This window comes from Schistocerca americana, chromosome 6 (assembly GCF_021461395.2).
Source record: "Schistocerca americana isolate TAMUIC-IGC-003095 chromosome 6, iqSchAmer2.1, whole genome shotgun sequence".
NCBI lineage: Eukaryota > Metazoa > Arthropoda > Insecta > Orthoptera > Acrididae > Schistocerca > Schistocerca americana.
This window is the reverse complement of record NC_060124.1, coordinates 280,267,662-280,282,785: the sequence shown is the minus strand read 5'-3', so window position 1 is coordinate 280,282,785 and position 15,124 is coordinate 280,267,662.

Genomic DNA, 15,124 nt, shown 5'->3' with positions numbered 1-15,124 from the left:
ATAGGCAGCTGCCGTCGGCAACGCCTATATAAGACAACAAGTCTCTGACGCAGTTGTTAGATCGGTTACTTCCACTACAATGGCGGGTCATCGAAATTAAACTTAGTTTGAACTTGGTGTTACAGTAGGCGCACGAGCGATAGGGCACAGCATCTCCGAGGTGGCGACGAAGCAGAGATTTTCCCGTACGACCATTTCATGAGTACCGTGAATATCAAGAATCCAGTAAAACATCGAATCTCCGACATTGCTACGACAGGAAAAAGGATTCTGCAACAACGGAACCAACGATGACTGAGGAGAATTGTTCAGCGTAACGCCTAGGAAATATCTATGGCAGAAGTGGGGTTCATACAATAGCGGCTGTGCCTTTTATGTTTTCTGATATTCAACAGGTAAAACGAAAATGACTACAGCGATGATTAAATTCTTCGCAGAAACATCTCTACACTGTAACTCGACCAACAATCAAAGATATGAAAACCCTTCTGCAGATTGCTGCAGATTTCAATGCGGGGCCATAAACTACTGTCAGCATGCGAACCATTCAATGAAACATCATAGATATGGGTTCTCGGAGCCCAAGGCCCACTCGTGTTCCCGTAATGACTGCACGACCCAAACCTTCACGCCTCGCCTGGGCCCGCCAGCACCGACATTAGACTGTTGATGACTGGGAACGAGTCGCCTGGTCGAAAGAGTCTCGTTTCAAATTGTATCGGAGGATGAACAGGTACGGATATGGAGATAACCTCATGAATCCACGGACTCTGCTTATCAACAGGGGACTGTTTAAGCTGATAGGAGCGTAAGCATCCTGTTTGATCACCTGCATCCATTCATGTCCATTGTGCATTCCGACGTCTCGGGCAATTCTAGCAGGACAATGCGACACCACACACGTCCGTAATTGCTACAGAGTGACTCCAGGAACACTCTTCTGAGTTTAAACACTTCCGCTGGCCACCAAACTCCCTAGACATGAACATTATTGAGCATATCTGGGATGGTTGAAACCTGCTGTTCAGAAGAGATCTCCACCCACTCATACTCTTACTGATTTATGGACAGCCCTGCAGGATTCATGGTGTCAATTCCCTCCAGCCCTACTTCAGACATTAGTCGAGTCCATTCCACGTCGTGCTGCGGCACTTCTGCGTGTTCGCGAGGGTCCTACACGATAGTAGCCAGGTGTACCAGTTTCTTTGGTTCCCCAGTATAAATGTCCTAGAAGAATGGAGGAACATACAAGAGATGGAGTACCGGAATAAGTAATTTGCCTAATACATGAAGAGGAAGAATAAGAAGAAATAAGTAATTCTAATACTTATAAAAATTATGTCAATAGTGTCGCTATATCCTTTTTCCATTTGTATTTTGAGATTTTCTTTACCATCAACACACAAAGAATAAAAAATATTTTTGTGCTTGTTTAGTATACAATTATAACGAGGTTAGACTAGAGTGAAGTGGAAACAATAAAAAATAAAACATTAACATGTAAAGTCTTGTGACAAACTAACTAGAGCTATTGTTCTTAAATATATTTGTTGGTTTGAAAACGATAGGGAAAAAAAGTTTCCACACAAAAGCAGTTTTATCGCAACTAATAGGCTCCCAGCAATACATCGGTTAGGGGTCTCATCTCGTGTCTCTTTCTGCCGACGGCTACTAGGCTGTTTTCGCACAGTGTAATGTCTCTTTTTATTTCGAATCATTTAAACGTATTTCATATCTTTGATTGTTGGTCGAGTTATAGTGCAGAGATGTTTCTGCGAACAATTCACTCATCGCTGTAGTCATTTTCGCTCTACCCGTTGACTATTAGAAAATATAAATGGGACATCCGCCATTTTATGGACCCCGCTTCTGCACTAGATGTTGCCTAGGTGTTACTTGAATGTCGGAGCTTACTGAACTGATAGATTGAGAATTATTTCGAGACAGAAACTTAATTTATGTCGGCTATGTAGCTATGCAGAACGCATTCTACGCTGACTTAAGTTTTACTGTGAATAAATCATAGACATCATTGTTATCAAATATTCGTGTCAATTATTTACTTATCTTCCTCACTGAAATATTTGGGAAAAGAAAGAGATAATCTGGAAAAGAGGTATAAATGTAAATTCCATGCGCAATTTTTCGATCCTATCTCGAAGACAGAATTTCCAAGTCGTTACTCAGACTAAATTTTACTTTGATGATAGAGAAAACTGCTACACGTGTTGAATGTTATTGTCTACAATAATGAGTATCCTTTCCCGTTACAACTGCCACCAAATAAGACGAGTGTTGTTGTCGTACTCAATACTAGCACTTGTAAACAAAGCACAGTTTTCGCTACTACCGTGGCAGGTGAATACAGTAGAGCCTGGAAAGCGCCATTACATAACGTCGGCTGAGTTCTTGAATAGCTCCATTTATGTGTTGTTTCGCTGAAATTTCTCAGCAATGCTACATTTTATTTCATTATTTCACATTCAGTGTCTCCTCAGACCGGCCAGTAAAACTGCAGGACCAGGTAAGACAGCAAACAACGAAATTTTACTCATATGAGTGTACAGAATAGATTATGAAATCCGTGAATCATTTTTGGGTCGGTGGGAAATGCAACACACGGCGCTGCCACCTCCAGCAGTAAAGATGGTTCTAACAGAGCTGGACGTCGAGTAATAATGATGACAGATACGGGAACGTCATTCTACGCTGCTTCAGCCCTACACTACAGTTGATCCATCGAAGTGGCAGGCGAGTGGCGGAGCACCACGTTCTGGTCAACCGGTTTTCAGTGTGAGATCTTGAGGAACTTTTGGCCAGGGCAGCATTCGAACATCTTCTGTTTAGAGTTAGATAATGGCAGCTCGGCTAACATGGGTCCTAGAGTCGTACTGTTGAAAGATCACATCGTAGAGACCTCTAACATGGGGCACAGCCGACAACATTAATATATCGGAAATGTAAAGGTCGCATTCCAAATATTAGCTATACGAAATCTACAGTCTGTGTACGGAACAGTACCCTTTACCATCACGCCAGGCGCTTTGAAATCTGGCAGTTTTCATTCTCCTAGGAGCCTCCATACAGGGATACGTCTTTCGTGGCGCTGTTAATATTCTGGCGTAACCACAAGCATCGGAACGAAGATGAAGAACGCAAGAGAAGAGATGGCAGTGAAAGGAAGTGTGCCAGTGGTGCGCTGATTAGGACCGCACAAGAGGAGAATACAAGCGCCGCTCCTGCCAGCCCCTGCCACTCACTATCAGCTCAGTATTGGGACAGTATTCGCAGAGTATTAGTGCGGCCTAGCAGAGAGTGCTACGATAGCAGTTAGTAGTGATCCATAAGCTTTGTGTCAAACTTGCATGAACATTGTATATAGAAAAGGACTCGTATTTATGTTATACGTCGCCCATCGCTTGCGACAGCATTGTTATTTCAAAGTTAAGTATTGTCAATCTGCTTTATTGAAGTAAAACTACTGATGTTATCTGCTTGAATTGTTGTATAGCATTCCGATAACGCAGCATCCCTTAGGCTCCCTGTACGAGACGAATGGAAGGACCCCAGAGTTTATACCTGAATGGCCTTGAGTATGGTCTTCCTTAACCCTGCAGTTCTACATTTGCATGGCAGTCGAGTGAGTCAGAAACAAGCAAGTAGCAAAATTCCGGAACAGTTTATCGTGGTCTCGACAAGACTCGACCCTTTGGCTGTCGAATGGCAACATGGGCTGTTAGGCACGGTCTAATCACAAACAACCAATATTTAGAAGCGATTTTTCAATGAGAAACTTTACGTTCCTGCGTAATCTTTCCTTATACAATGTGTAAGTGATAATTGCTTACGTCGTACCACAGTGGTGCAGCGGAAGCAGAGATGAAAAACTGTATACAAGGCAGTTGTTGTGTATGAAGCCGGGAAACAACCTCGAATTAGCCTACAAAAGCCATCTAAGGTACTGTGCATGCGCGCTGCTTTAGATTTTGAATATCCTGTCGCCGCCTTACGCCACCCGCTTACTCGAATAGATTGTTTAAATTTTTTATTTCGTCTTCATTAGTAGTTTTAACTTCCCATTGAGCGCAATGGAAGGAAATAGACTTTTGTAAGTGTTTCGTAAAAACTAATTAAGTTCACAATTAGATCAATACGTAACCCTTAGGAACTCGTCAGCCTCGAAATAAGAACGCCATAGCAACATACTGGTTTAACCGTAAACTAACGTCGTTAAAATTACCTGAATTTTGAGGTAAATTTTATTCACAAGTTAATTTTACAATGCATTTGTGCGAGAACCGGACGAGTTTAATGTTCAAGATGATTTTAGCAAGAGAAAGAAATGCCCTTCAAACAAGTAAGTTTTTCAATGTGTTTCAGGAATCGGCCGTTTACTGAACGGCGTTTGTAGTAGTCCGAGAAATTATAATACAAGCACTTTGGGAGGATCTTTCACTTATTCATCAGGACAACATAGCTTGTCAAATGCTCCTGGAAATAAAAAGCTTTTGAGTCTGTCGTGACCACTTGACGTATTACAGTAAATATGTTCGCCATTGCGAAGAGGGGCCACCTCCAACTGTAGAATGGAATCACGACATTGAAAATTTCGGCCAGACAGGGATTCGGATCTGGATTTCCCGCTTTTCGTGGGCTCTCCCTGCACGCTTCACGGCCATACCCAGACTTCCATATGTCGTGATCCATGTGCTCAACCTGTACTCGTACACTTACTGTCGTTCCAGTACAAGGGAGAGATTTTATCGGAAGCCACCAGCCTGGTATCGGCGGATAAATACGATACGTCACACAAAAACAGGTACTTCAGTATCGTTTTCACGTATTGTCTCGGGATATTCGGCCGACTAATTTCTATCTTGACCTTAAAAAAAAAGTCGTTCGAAGCTCCTGGCGATATTGTTTATTATACATAGAACATGCTTTTCAGTTACGTTGTATTTTGCATAAAGACATAGAGAAAGTTCAACGAAGAGTGCCACGTTTCGTCACGGGATAGTTTAGTCGACACGAGAGCGTTAGGGAATGCTTAACACTTCGGAGACCATGCACTTGGAGGAATATTGGGCCTAGGTAACCAGCTGTTTCTGCTGTTACTTAAAGCGTTTTTGGCACACATGTAATTGATGGATCTTAAAGAGTAATACATACTAAAAAGAGACAACCTTCAAGATTTGTTTTTCGTATTTACTTTAGTTCTTCGATAGATCACAATGACAGAAACCATAAATATTTTCCCAAGACGAAAATGTGAGGTGAGTCCCTGAGCAAATTTATTCCTCTTGAACTTACGAAATTAGTTGCTCACTCAACAAACGTGACGTATTTGTAGCAGAATTACAGAGAACTGCGGAACCTATCGAGTACGCGTAAAAAATTACGTCAGTGATCGTATTGGCTCAGACATTAATGACAGTAGCTACTGCGTTCACTGTTTCTTTCGAAATAACTTTAGAAATGGACAAAACAAGGCAGCACCAGTCAAGAGGCGCGTTGCGAGACTCCCGTACATTGTTGTTATATAAAATGAGTCCAGTTTTAAAGCGACCGGTGGCTCGCGCGTCAATAAAACCACGGCCAGGCCTCTGCTCGGGCGCGGTCTTTGTGAGACAGTCGCTGCCCGAACTGTGGTCGGGCTTGGTCTTCAAAGTGTGAACAAACAACAGTGGCAGACGCTGCAACAGACAAGTTGTGAATCACGGAGTAGTTTACCGCTGAAATTCCGAGAGAGTACTTTCCGCTAAGAGTCAGGCAACATTTTACTTCTTCCGACATATGTCTCGTGAAATGACTGAAATGATGAAGTACGAGAAATTAGAGTTAATACGGACGTATACCGACAATCATTTTTCCCACGGACAATTGACGAATGGAAAACAGAATGGTGGTACAGGACGTACTCAGTGCCGTATACTGTAAGCTGGCTTGCGAAACATCGATGTAGATATAAAGTGGCATATGTAACATCTTCTACTGAGATTCTCTTTCTGATGCTGAACTTAATTCCGTTACTTTTCGGCATTTTGACAACAGTGAATTCAAGACTCTATGATCTGATATTAGAGAGGAATATGACAGAGATACAGAAATGAAACTAACAAAATATACGAGGTGCATTCAAGTTCTAAGGCCTCCGATTTTTTTTTCTGATTAACTACTCTCCCGAAATCGATGAAACTGGCGTTACTTCTCGACGTAATCGCCCTGCAGACGTACACATTTTTCACAACGCTGACGCCATGATTCCATGGCAGCGGCGAAGGCTTCTTTAGGAGTCTGTCTTGACCACTGGAAAATCGCTGAGGCAGTAGCAGCATGGCTGGTGAATGTGCGGCCACGGAGAGTGTCTTTCATTGTTGGAAAAAGCCAAAAGTCACTAGGAGCCAGGTCAGGTGAGTAGGGAGCGTGAGGAATCACTTCAAAGTTGTTATCACGAAGAAACTGTTGCGTTACGTTAGCTCGATGTGCGGGTGCGTTGTCTTGGTGAAACGGTACACGTGCAGCCCTTCCCGGACGTTTTTGTTGCAGTGCAGGAACGAATTTGTACTTCAAAACATTTTCAGAGGATGCACGTGTTACCGTAGTGCCCTTTGGAACGCAATGGGTAAGGATTACGCCCTCGCTGTCCCAGAACTTGGACACCATCATTTTTTCAGCACTGGCGGTTACCCGAAATTTTTTTGGTGGCGGTGAATCTGTGTGCTTCCATTGAGCTGACTGGCACTTTGTTTTTGGATTGAAAAATGTCATCCACGTCTCATCCATTGTCACAACCGACGAAAAGAAAGTCCCATTCATGCTGTCATTTCACGTCAACATTGCTTGGCAACATGCCACACGGGCAGCCATATGGTCGTCCGTCAGCATTCGTGGCACACACGTGGATGACACTTTTCGCATTTTCAGGTCGTCATGCAGGATTGTGTGCACAGAACCCACAGAAATGCCAACTCTGGAGGCGATCTGTTCAACAGTCATTCGGCGATCCCCCAAAACAATTCTCTCCACTTTCTCGATCGTGTCGTCAAACCGGCTTGTGCGAGCCCGAGATTGTTTTGGTTTGTTGTCACATGACGTTCTGCCTTCATTAAACTGTCGCACCCACGAACGCACTTTCGACACATCCATAACTCCATTACCATATGTCTCCTTCAACTGTCGATGAATTTCAATTGGTTTCACACGACGCAAATTCAGAAAACGAATGATTGCACGCTGTTCAAGTAAGGAAAACGTCGCCATTTTAAGTATTTAAAGCAGTTCTCATTCTCGCTGCTGGCGGTAAAATTCCATCTGCCGTACGGTGCTGCCATCTCTGAGATGTATTGACAATGAACGCGGCCTCATTTTAAAACAATGCACATGTTTCTATCTCTTTCCAGTCCGGAGAAAAAAAATCGGAGGCCTTAGAACTTGAATGCACCTCGTACAGATGCCTCAAAAGCAGAACGTGGCAAGAAATAAGACTTCTTGGTTGTTCCTTTTTTATTGTTTGGAAGTGAGAAATGAACAAGAAACTAAAATTCAGGCTGCAGAAAATGTGATTCACGCAACAGAAGTGTAATATAGTAGAGATAAGAATGATTATTTTGGAAATGAAATGAACTGCTATAAATTAGGAAATAAAATCCATGATAGCTGAACAAAATGGAATGAACAAATCGACATGATGAGTAGCAAATATTACATCGATAACTCGTAAGATCCACACCCAAAAGTGAAAGAAGTCAAGAAAGACCGACGATAAATATGGGTATCGTAAAAAACAAATGCCTAAAACTTGTAAGCAGAACAAGAAGAAGAGGAAAAGATTTCACTTCTTCAACGGGTGTAAGGCCAGCACCGCTCTGCGTAATACTACCTGACGCTCTTGATGGTTTGCTTTAACTGTTCGCTTGTTTAAGATATCTCCCCAAGACAGTTCAAAATGTCACTAGACTGGAATAATACAAAAGTAGGAAAAGTTAAGACGGTGCTCTTTAATGCTTCAGGTGTTCTACAAAGTCTCTCACCACTTCAGTAAAACGCACAGAAAGTTTTTTCAGCCATGTGAAACTGTCGGGAAGGTCCTCGTGACATCGGGTTGAATTTCGGTTAAAACGTCAAAGTGTTGTCCGTTCACACGAATTTTTTAACTTTATCGTTTCGTGGTCATATTGATAATACCAAGTTTCACCATTCGTGACGATTTTTTCCAGAAACTGATGGTCCGTGTTTTGTGTTTCAGTTAAGTCGCGGCGGACATACATGTGTGTCGATGTTTTTGTTCGGGTGTCAAGCGTGCGGGACAAACTTTGCACACACTATCCTCTTCAAGACATTCTGGAGAATGTCTTGTCCACTAGAGTTACGAGACATTACTCCATTTCAGTTTGTAACACAACAACATTGCTACACTCCTGTCGCAGATTCACTACTTAATGCTGCCTACTCCCAAATTGTTGGTGAACTTGTAACAACAACAACGCTGTACTATTGTACATATAAGTAAATTTTTTTCCCATCTGATTTTTCGATAAATTAATGTAATTGATGTTCTGATTTCATTTCTTTTTTGTTTCATGTCATTGTGTTAAGGAAACTGTAAACAAATTTCAATGTGAATATTAATGTTTATGTCAAATGTCAAGCAATATTGTAATAGAATTGAAATGTAACAAATGTTGAGACTGTTGTAAGATGTTTAAAATTGTAACTGTACGTCTGGTATATACGTAGGCGATGTGTTAGGATATGTAGAATGCAAAACCTCGGGTGAATACCCTGTCTGTAGGGGAGCGGTAAAAGGTGGATGGCAGGCGAGCGCGGGAAAATGCACACGGGCACTGCACGGCATAACGGGCTCAGCAGTAGTAGTCGGAGTTGGGCATTGGTCTGAGCAACACGTCCTGCATCGAGGAGGCTCTCCTGGAAGACGTAGTTTCATTGAGCCTCGGATATGCCGTTCCGACGCCTATACAGCATGGCAAAATTCCATAGGCACTAAATGGAAAAGTATTGCTACGCTAAGAAGAAGTAAAGTGCCGATACGTCAAGAGCCATTGGTATGGTTGTATGAGTGCTCTGTGTCTCGCCATCTCGCCGCCCGCCAACTGCCGCATCGATACGAACAGGTTGAACTTTTTAGTACTGTATTCGTATGGACCAGTGTTACTTTTATTCCATACTGTTCAATAACAACTTAAATTTTACCAGAACTGTCCTATCATTTAATTATCCTCAATACTAACCTAGACAGAGTCCTTTCCATATGTTGCGCAATCCGAGTGTCCCGAAATGAAGAATTAGAGTTTATGTTAGTAATAATTACCTGCAGACCTAGCTATGTTAGAATGATGTTTAAAGAACTTTTTTTGTTAATGAACTAATAGACGAATAACAAAGGTCTGACAAAGTTGGAAGATAATTTTGATATTGATTTAGTAATGAAGCTTAATTATTTCGAGACAGATATAATGGTATTTAAACGAGCAGGAAATAAGACAAAAACAGTAGTAAATTATATATTGGAAATCTTGAGGGCATAACGATTTCAGTAATTAATTGTTTTAATACAGTGATCATAACAGTTTCAGGGTTCCCCCCTCCCCTTTTTATTCATTTGAATTCTGAAGTGTTCTAAACTGATTTGACCAGCAAAGTCAAATCCAAAATAGAAACCCAAAATTTATCAGTGTTTTACCTTTATCAAAATTGACATTGTGTGTGTGTTTCGAAAGTGCTGTTTCTAGGGTAACCTATGCCCGATTTTAATCAGATCAGTAGACAGTACGAAGTTTTGTAGTAAACATTATAGTGTAATGTTATGTATTTATGGTTTATCCATATTAGTACAGAAAGTGAAATTATCAGTTCAGTAGATTTTCTGGTTCTAAAATTTAACATATAATGCAGTGTTATTACGTGTGGTTTTGCATGAACGTGCATCAACTTGTACAGGAAAGAAACTCAGTTAATGCCTAATTAGGCTGGCGACCGTATTATTAACAAATTGGTAGCATCTTCTGTGTTGTTTCTTGTCCGTCCTGACGTGTAGTTGCATTTCGGACTTGCTTGACGTATCGTTGTTATTACAGAGTGGCTGTAAGTCTTATTTGCCTCCATTCAGGTACACGCGGTCAATTTCTACACAAAAATCCTTTCTCATAAGGAGAAGCCCGTCAACCTACCATAGTACTGGCTTTAAAGAGTATTGTGTGCTCCACGCGCGCTCGTTACAAACTGACGTCTGTTGTTGACATTAGTTAGTTCAAGCTGCCACTGTAGTTATTGCGCTGATGTCGCTTATACGCCAGGAATAAAATCAGGCTCGGCACTTTTTTGACCGGGCATTGTGTTACCCTGCCCATTTGCCCTTTGACTGTATTATGGTTGTTGGATAGTTTTCCAAACCGTTATATTATTTGCGGAATTAGCTCATGAGTTTTACAAGCTAAGGCACAGCAGCGAATAAAAGCAGTGAACGAGGTAGTGCGTAATCTAATTCTTTACTACTATTCTATGATCCCAAAAAACTCGTCAGGCTATCGATTTTGGACGACAGTAACCATCTTCAGATCTGTTTAAATGGAGTGTAATATAATAAAGGCAAAGTGACCTCGTCGAGAGAAATAGACAAAATTAGTTATGCGTCGTCAAACAGAACTAATAATATAGTACGGCCGGCCGAAGTGGCCGTGCGGTTAAAGGCGCTGCAGTCTGGAACCGCAAGACCGCTACGGTCGCAAGTTCGAATCCTGCCTTGGGCATGGATGTTTGTGATGTCCTTAGGTTAGTTAGGTTTAACTAGTTCTAAGTTCTAGGGGACTAATGACCTCAGCAGTTGAGTCCCATAGTCCTCAGAGCCATTTGAACCAATAATATAGTACGAACTGCTGTAAACAATACCACCGATCACATTACGAGTCTGCCGGTACTATGGCCTAGCTGTCTTGTGACAGCCAGAGCGAGAGCACCAGCAGCAGCGAGTACTGTTTGTATAAAGCGTTTTTGTACTTATTTGCTGCGCTTAGCTTTTAAATAGTTTTTCTGGGAAAACCTAGCGTAGTTTTCGCGTCTCGTATTTCAGTGAGTGTTTCTTGATTATCAGAGTAGCTCATCAGAAGATTATCTTGGGAATTTGTCACCGTATAGAGTAGGGTAAACATAGTCATGTGTAGGGACTGTGGTTATTGTGAGCGGACGCAAGGAGAATTGGCCACTCTTCGGGGGCAGGTGGAGGCTTTGTCTGTTAGGCTCATCGAGCTCGAGGCGCAGGCGTCGGCTCGTAGTGGCGTTGGGGCAACTGTGGTGAGACCTATGCCTACTTCGGTGGCCTTGGAATCACATGGAACCCCTGATGTCGCTGCGTCTTCCGGCAGTGAGCATCTTACCGGTCAGCCATCACTCCAGGGTGAATGGCGGACAGTGGTGGGCTCGCGCGTGCCTGGCCGAAAGGCGAAGGTGGGATCTGGCCGCGTGGCAGCTCCCTTACCCCTTTCCAACAGGTACGGGGTGCTTCCTAGTGGTGATGACATCGTTTCCGAGCCACCACAGGATGTCTCGCCTGTTGGGCCAGTGGCCGATTCTCCGGCAAGGTCCCGACAGTCACAGAGGGCGGGCCTATTAGTTATAGGAAGCTCCAACGTTAGGCGGGTTATGGAGCCCCTTAGGAAAATAGCGGGTAGGTCGGGGAAGAATGCCAGTGTGCACTCGGTGTGCTCGCCGGGGGGTCTCGTCCGTAATGTGGAGGAGGCCCTTCCGGCAGCTATTGAACGCACTGGGTGTGACCGGCTGCAGATAGTAGCACATGTCGGAACGAATGACGCCTGCCGCTTGGGTTCTGAGGCTATCCTTGGTTCCTTCCGGCGGCTGGCTGATTTGGTGAAGACAACCAGCATCGCACGCGGAGTGCAAGCTGAGCTTAATATCTGCAGCATAGTGCCCAGAGTCGATCGCGGTCCTCTGGTTTGGAGCCGTGTGGAGGGTCTAAACCAGAGGCTCAGACGACTCTGCGACTATAATGGTTGCAAATTCATCGACCTCCGTTATTGGGTGGAGAACTGTAGGGCCCCCCTAGACAGGTCAGGCGTGCACTACACACCGGAAGCAGCTACTAGGGTAGCAGAGTACGTGTGGCGTGCACACGGGGGTTTTTTAGGTTAGAGGGACCCCCCCTTGGACGAAACGATAAAATACCTGACGGCTTACCAGAGAGGACATTATCATCGTTGATAAAGAACGTCCGTCCTCAGAGACCAAAAACAGGAAAAGTTAACGTAATATTGGTAAACTGCAGGAGTTCCTGAATTAGTATCTCTTATTGAAGGAAATAGTGTGCATATAGTATTAGGAACGGAAAGTTGGTTAAAACCGGAAGTGAACAGTAACGAAATCCTAGACACAGAATGGAATATATACCGCAAGGATAGGATAAACGCCAATGGTGGAGGAGTATTTATAGCAGTAAAGAATTCAATAATATCCAGTGAAGTTATTAGCGAATGCGAATGTGAAATAATCTGGGTTAAGTTAAGTATCAAAGGTGGGTCAGATATGATAGTCGGATGCTTCTATAGACCACCTGCATCAGCAACCGTAGTAGTTGAGCGCCTCAGAGAGAACCTGCAGAACGTCGTGAAGAAGTTTCGTGATCATACTATTGTAATAGGGGGAGACTTCAATCTACCAGGTATAGAATGGGATAGTCACACAATCAGAACTGGAGCCAGGGACAGAGACTCTTGTGACATTATCCTGACTGCCTTGTCCGAGAATTACTTCGAGCAGATAGTTAGAGAACCAACTCGTGAAGCTAACGTTTTAGACCTCATAGCAACAAATAGACCGGAACTTTTCGACTCCGTGAATGTAGAAGAGGGTATCAGTGATCATAAGTCAGTGGTTGCATCAATGACTACAAGTGTAATAAGAAATGCCAAGAAAGGAAGGAAAATATATTTGCTTAACAAGAGTGATAGGGCACAAATCGCAGAATATCTGAGTGACCACCATCAAACGTTCATTTCTGGGGAAGAGGATGTGGAACAAAAATGGAAAAAATTCAGAAACATCGTCCAGTACGCCTTAGATAAGTTCGTACCGACAAAGGTCTAAAGCGAGGGGAAAGATCCACCGTGGTATAACAATCATGTACGAAAGGTACTACGGAAACAAAGAAAGCTTCATCATAGGTTTAAGAGTAGTCGAATCATAGCTGATAAGGAAAAGCTGAACGAAGCGAAAAAGAGCGTAAAGAGAGCAATGAGAGAAGCATTCAACGAATTAGAACATACAACATTGGCAAACAATCTAAACAAGAACCCTAAAAAGTTTTGGTCATATGTAAAATCGGTAAGCGGATCTAAATCCCCTATTCAGTCACTCGTTGACCACGATGGCACCGAAACAGAGGACGACCGAAGAAAGGCAGAAATACTGAATTCAGTGTTCCGAAACTGTTTCACTGCGGAAAATCGTAACACGGTCCCTGACTTCAGCCGTCGCACGGACGCCAAAATGGAAAATATTGAAATAAACGATATCGGAATTGAAAAACAACTGCTATCACTTAGTAGCGGAAAAGCATCCGGACCAGACGAGATACCCTTAAGATTCTACAGTGATTATGCTAAAGAACTTGCCCCCTTTCTATCAGCAATTTATCGTAGATCGCTGGAAGAACGTAAAGTACCTAGCGACTGGAAGAAAGCGCAGGTCGTTCCCATTTTCAAGAAGGGTCATAAATCAGATGCGAATAATTATAGGCCTATTTCGCTTACGTCAATCTGTTGTAGAATAATGGGACATGTTTTGTGTTCTCGTATTATGACGTTCTTAGATAATACAAATCTCCTTCATCATAACCAACATGGATTCCGCAAACAGAGATCATGTGAAACTCAGCTCGCCCTATTTGCCCAAGAAATTCACAGTGCCGTAGACACTGGCGAGCAGATTGATGCCGTATTCCTGGACTTCAGGAAGGCATTTGATACGGTTCCGCACTTACGTTTAGTGAAAAAAATACGAGCTTACGGAATATCGGACCAGGTTTGTGATTGGATTCAGGATTTCCTAGAAGAAAGAACACAACATGTCATTCTTAACGGTTCAAAATCTGCAGATGTAGAGGTAATTTCGGGAGTACCGCAGGGAAGCGTGATAGGACCTTTATTGTTTACAATATACATAAATGACTTAGTTGACAACATCGGTAGCTCCGTGAGGCTATTTGCAGATGACACGGTTGTCTACAAGAAAGTAGCAACATCAGAAGACTCGTACGTACTCCAGGAGGACCTGCAGAGGATTAATGCATGGTGCGACAGCTGGCAGCTTTCCCTAAACGTAGATAAATGTAATATAATGCGCATACATAGGGGCAGAAATCCATTCCAGTACGATTATGCCATAGGTGGTAAATCATTGGAAGCGGTAACGACCGTAAAATACTTAGGAGTTACTATCCGGAGCGATCTGAAGTGGAATGATCACATAAAACAAATAGTGGGAAAAGCAGGCGCCAGGTTGAGATTCATAGGAAGAATTCTAAGAAAATGTGACTCATCGACGAAAGAAGTAGCTTACAAAACGCTTGTTCGTCCGATTCTTGAGTATTGCTCATCAGTATGGGACCCTTACCAGGTTGGATTAATAGAAGAGATAGACATGATCCAGCGAAAAGCAGCGCGATTCGTCATGGGGACATTTAGTCAGCGCGAGAGCGTTACGGAGATGCTGAACAAGCTCCAGTGGCGGACACTTCAAGAAAGGCGTTACGCAATACGGAGAGGTTTATTATCGAAATTACGAGAGAGCACATTCCGGGAAGAGATGGGCAACATATTACTACCGCCCACATATATCTCGCGTAATGATCACAACGAAAAGATCCGAGAAATTAAAGCAAATACGGAGACTTACAAGCAGTCGTTCTTCCCACGCACAATTCGTGAATGGAACAGGGAAGGGGGGATCAGATAGTGGTACAATAAGTACCCTCCGCCACACACCGTAAGGTGGCTCGCGGAGTATAGATGTAGATGTAGATGTAGATATTACTACTTCTGTTCGACACTACCTAGCTAATTTTGTTTAAATCCGTTACGATAATACTTTGAATTTA